The sequence below is a fragment of the Lutra lutra genome, chromosome 13 (assembly GCF_902655055.1).
Source record: "Lutra lutra chromosome 13, mLutLut1.2, whole genome shotgun sequence".
NCBI classification, from domain to species: domain Eukaryota; kingdom Metazoa; phylum Chordata; class Mammalia; order Carnivora; family Mustelidae; genus Lutra; species Lutra lutra.
The window spans coordinates 21777665-21783664 of NC_062290.1; positions in this window are offsets into that span (position 1 = coordinate 21777665).

Sequence of the window (6000 nt, forward strand, 5' to 3'; positions counted from 1 at the left end):
AGACCCTCAACTCTATGGTCAAATCTTTGACAAAGCAGGAAAAAATATCCAAGAAGATAATCTCCTCAATAAATGGTGCGGGGAAAATTGGACAGCTATGAATAAAAATAAAACTTGACCATTCTCTTACACCATACAAAAAGATAAACTCAAAATGGATGAAAGACCTCAATGTGAGACAGGAATCCATCAAAATCCTAGAGGAGAACATAGGCAGTAACCTCTTTGACATCAGCCACAGCAACTTCTTTCAAGACACATCTACAAAGGCAAAGGAAACAAAAGTGAATATGAACTTTTGGGACTTCATCAAGATTAAAAGTTTCTGCACAGCAAAGGAAACAGTCAACAAAACAATGAGGCAACCTACAGAATGGGAGAAGATATTTGCAAATGACACTACAGACACAGGGCTGATATCCAAGATCTATAAAGAACTCCTCAAACTCAACACACACAAAACAGATAATCACATAAAAAATGGGCAGAAGACATGAACAGACACTTCTCCAAAGAAGACATGCAAATGGCTAACAGACACATGAAAAACGTTCATCATCACTAGCCATCAGGGAGATTCAAATCAAAACCACACCTTACACAAGTTAGAATGGCCAAAATCAACAAGACAGTAAACAATGAGTGTTGGAGAGGATGTGGAGAAAGGGGAACCCTCTTACACTGTTGGTGGGAATGCAAGTTGGTACAGCCACTTTGGAAACCAGTGTGGAGATTACTTAGGAAATTAAAAATAGAGCTACCCTATGACCCTGCAATTGCACTACTGGGTATTTACCCCAAAGATACAGATGTAGTGAAAAGAAGGGCCATCTGTACCTCAATGTTCATAGCAGCAATGGCCACGGTTGCCAAACTATGAAAAGAACCAAGATGCCCTTCAACGATGAATGGATAAAGAAGATATGGTCTATATATACAGTGGAGTATTATGCCTCCAACAGAAAGGATGAATACCCAACTTTTATATCAATATGGACGGGACTGGAGGAGATTATGCTGAGTGAAATAAGTCGAGAGAGAGAGTCAATTATCATATGGTTTCACTTACTCGTGGTGCATAAGGAGTAACACAGAGGACATTGGAAGATGGAGAGGAGAAGTGATTTGGGGGAAATTGGAGGGGGAGACAAACCATGAAAGACTGTGGACTCTGAGAAACAAACTGAATGTTTTGGAGGGAGAGGTGTGGGGGGTCAGGAGGGCCTGGTGGTTGGTATTAAGGAAGGCACATATTGCATGGAGCACTGGGTGTGGTACATAAATAATGCATTTGGAATACTGAAAATAAAATTAAATTAAACTAAAAAATATATATAGGGCCCAAATTCAATCTGATACCAAGAGATTCAAAGTGCCAACTTGCTCTCTTCCCCCATTAGAGTTGAGGGAATAAGGGGTTCAGTTAATAAAGGTAATAAATGGAGTTCTGACCCAGGTCTACCCACAGTAGGGACTATTGTCTCTATGGACCCACTCGGTTATCATTTCCCTTGATCCCCAAATGTACAATTCAAATACACATATTTAGCAGTTGGCAGAAACTTAAGATTGGTACGTTGACCTATAGATTAGGAATGGCTGTAGTCAAAATGGCAAGTGGTAACCCCTGAAACTATCCCCACCAACCCCAGAAATTAGAATAAACACAAATATCACAGCACAGCACAATAACAAGATCAGTGCTACACTCAAAGACTTAAAACATTTCCACCATATTCCCATTTCATCCACCAAAATAGCTGCTACAGAAATTGGATGGACCCATTGTACCACATGTGGTATCTTTCCTAGAGAAGATTAATACAGGCTCAGGTACACAGTATGTGGATATTGTACTAGGAACCCATAACCCACAAAAAAAGGAACATGAGAGTTTATATTCCCATGGGATATACATTCACTGTCATACCCAAGGTTATGCTAATTTCTACAATGCCTGGCACACAATAGATTGAAGGTGCCTGGATTGTGTATTAAAGGAAAACTGTTTTCCTTCTAATTATCTGAGGTTTGTTGGGTGGGGCCCTATGAATTACCCTGATAAAAGATGGATTAACAACAGAAAACAAATGGAACTTTATTAACATGTGGATTGCACACATACTTCCGAGCACTCAGAGATGGTTAACTCACAGCGGTGGCTAGAGCACAGGCATGTATAACATCTTAACAAAAGAGCAATATATTTTTAGAGATGTGACAAGACAAAGACAAGAGACTTTAAGTTCTAGGGGCAGCATTCTGTGGGAAAGCAAACATAAGGGGTAACTAACAGTATAAGAGCTAGTTATAAGGTTTGTTATATAGATTCTTTCGGTATCATCTCTGGGCTGGGAAATACCTGATTATCTCTGGTGATTAAATTCTCTCCTTCCTGCTAGAGAAAGAAAGGGGGACACCTTTATAAATTTATATCCTGCCTTTAAATATATTGGGGTAGGGCAAAGAAGTATATACACTTCTTCTGAATTGCCTTCAATCAAAATAAGCCTATGCCAAAGAGGCATATTTTGAGGTAGCATACTCTGCTAAGCTTCAACTGAAATGACTTATCTCATTGGTCAATGGCTTGAAAAGAACAGATCAAAGAACTGGAAACAGGAAGTCTGGAAAAGTGTCAGGCAAATGGATTTTTGAGCGTATGTACAAACTATGAGCATCTTTGTATCACACATTAATGCTGAGCAGAGAGTATCCACCTAAGAAGAGACATTAAACCACTTAGTGGACAAGCTGACTCAATGAGCAGACATCTTCTAACCTTTGTCCTTGGCCACCACAGTGCTTGCATTATGAACTCACAAAGAGAGTGGCCACAGTGGCAGAGTTAGAGGTTATTTATGATCCAGATAGCATGACCTCCCTCACTAATGCAATCTATCTCCTGCTCTTTGCAATATCCCACCCACCAGCCAAAGAGAACAAAACCGAGACCTCAGAAGAGTACCACTGCTCAAGAAAACCAAGGGGCCACTTGTAGCAAGTTGATGTTATTAAACTCCCTCTCCACCCTGCCCCCCAGGAGTAGCAGCCATTCATTACTGACCAGAACCAAAGCGTATTCTAGGTTTGCCTTTTGGATCCCCTTGCTCTTAGCTAGTGCCACTATCCAAGGGCTGGTGGAGTATCTGATCTACCAAAATGTTGCAGACAAGCACATTTTACCTATGAAGGCACAGTAGCAGACACTACAGTTCATCCCACTAACCTGTTTTCCCCCAAATATGACCAACCAAAATCCTGAAGAAGCTGTGCTTTGAAGACTTGAACTTAATATAGGTAGCAATTGATGAGAAGTGCAAGGAATTGATAGTTGAATGCTGTGGTCCCCCATGCAGATGTCTTCTATTAGGCAGTGTACATGTGAGCATTGGCTAATCACAACTCATGGCTGCTCCTGTCTCCAGAGAACTGTCTTTGTCCAAATAGGAGCATCCAAACATTAGTGGGACTAATGATATAGATAGGACAACCTCAAAACTGTACCAACAGCACAAACATTTGGCAGACATACAGGATTCCTCAAAATATTTGCAAAGTGGTGTATTAAGATGATTATTGGCAAAGATCAATTCATCAGAAATATAAGTATATATCATCAAGTGCTCATAACTTCAGGGAAATGACATCTCTCGGAGATCATATCTGTTTTCCCTGTTTTACAAATGCTAATACACATCTAAGTAACTACACATCTTCCATTTTTTCTTTAATGAATGGCAGCATTCTGATCTTCTTTTCTGTGTTGAGTGATACCTTGTTGCCACCTGTTACTGCATTTCAAGATAATAACAACTTATAAAAAAAAAAGTGAAAAGGGAAGCATAAAAACAAATATCAGTGGTGGAGTGGAAACATGCTCCTGAAACTTGTAGTTTACCACATCAGAGGGCTCATCAGAGCATAAGAGCTGGTAGAATGTTGAATGCCAGCCATTAATAGCTCTTATGTCAAATAAAATCTTCCAAAGGAAGATTCTGAGGTGACAATATTCTGATTAAAAATGACTGGGAGACACGAAAAAAAAAATCAATAGTGCTTATAAAAGATGGTTACTTTCAGCAGCACACACATTAAAGAGTCAGTAAGGGAGAAGCTCAGACAGTAGGGAACCAGGAATTTAATAAAATTAATACACCTATTTCCTTCTTAGGAGAGTTCTTCTAGGAGAAGGTGAGCAAACTGTAGTGTTCTTCCTGAATTGTTACAGCAACAGTTGATAAGTATTCTATTGGTCTGACCTGGTCCATCCTAATGTCCGTCTGTTCCCAGGATAAACGATATAGTCCCCAGTTAATATCACTGCACGAAATCACTGCACAAGATAATGGTCTCAGTGATGGCTGAGAGAATGGACTCAGCACCTGTGGCTTTGGTTTACCTGGAGAAGGCTGGTGACAGGCACACAAGTTTTTTCCCGCAGGTGCCTAAGCCCCAGCAGAATTCTCCTCTCTCTCATCCTGTTTGCCTCTCACCCACTTTCCTTTTTTTTTTTTTTTTTTTTTTTGGTCCTAGACACATATGCACTCACACACAATTTTTTAATCTGTTTTTCATCTAAAAGACATGCATCAATGTCTAAGTAGAATTACTTACACTTTACTCTGGCTTTGACTTGCACCTATGCATCAGTCCTATGCCAATAAACCTCATCTACAGTAATGGCCTGAGGTTTCTAGCAACTGGACTCCCAATGCTAAATCTTCTGCAGTTTTCTTATAGCCAAAGCCCCAAGTTGGTTGGTTGGTATAACAAAGTAGCCCTTCTAGGGAAAGGGGAAACAGCTCTAAGGAATTTTGTAGTGCAGATCAGATCGCCATGTCATTTTGGTGAGAAAAGTGGCAAACCATAGAGTGAGGACAGAGAAACTGGTAGGGTAGACCTTAGCTAACAGTCTGGTATGGTGTCTGGAGAGAAAACAGGAGGTTTGACATTCAGTTCCAGTCACTTTACAATATGTAGGTTTGGGTTTTCAAATTGCCTAAGAGAGACTATAGCTCAGAGAGGTTAAGGAACTTGTCCAAAACTTGCAAGTAAGTGGCATATCCCTGGTTCAGTTCCGGAACTGTCCTTCTGTAACATCATGCTGCATAAAGAGAAGTCTCACAGGGAGGGAATGCCATGTATCACACACCGATGGTTCCACCAGATAATTAAGACAAGACGGGAAAGTGCAAATGGACCTCTTCCCTATCATCTTTCGTCACAGTGAGCTGGGCTGTGGGCCTGGAGGGAAAGTGCAGAAGATGGGACAAGCTTGCTCTGTGCTATGGCTGCCAAAGGAAAGACCCCTGTGAAGAAAAGACTATTAACAATCTCAGCTCCATTAAATTTAAAGCAGCTGCTAACAGTAGGGGCCTTTACATTGTCAATTATATGAATTTTCCTATTACTATGTCATACCAAAGAGCAATTACAGTACATTCATCAAACACTGCTTCCGCTTCTCTGGTCCTGTCCATTAATGCCACAGTGGCAGGCCACAGAAATCCTCAAAGACAAATCTAACATGCAGACTTTAATTGTTTCAAGGATTTGTGGTCAGAAACAACACTAGGTGAGTAGTAGGGGGTCAATTACTCAATTAGATAGTGATAGGCAGAGACCAGCTGAACTTACACGACGCACCAAATATTTATATATACGCTCACTTTGCAAAGTGTTCTGACACCTACCATTTCACTCCGAGTTTGCTTCTCTCCCATTAACTGGTCTGGGAGCTATTTAATTACCCTGCCTCTTTTATAGTCAAGAAAATGGAGACCGGAGAGTCTCTGCTGAATCAGAGCCGGGGGATTCCCGTGCAATCCCACCCGCACCGAGGAAGCGGAAGAGCAGCAAATGACCAGCCTTACCTCATCCTGTGCCATCATGAAAACAAAGGGATAAAACGGGGAAAACGGTCCTACAAAAAGAGGTCCTACAAAAAATGGTCCTACAAAAAGAGGTAAAAGAAAAGAGCAAGAGGAGAGAGAGGGA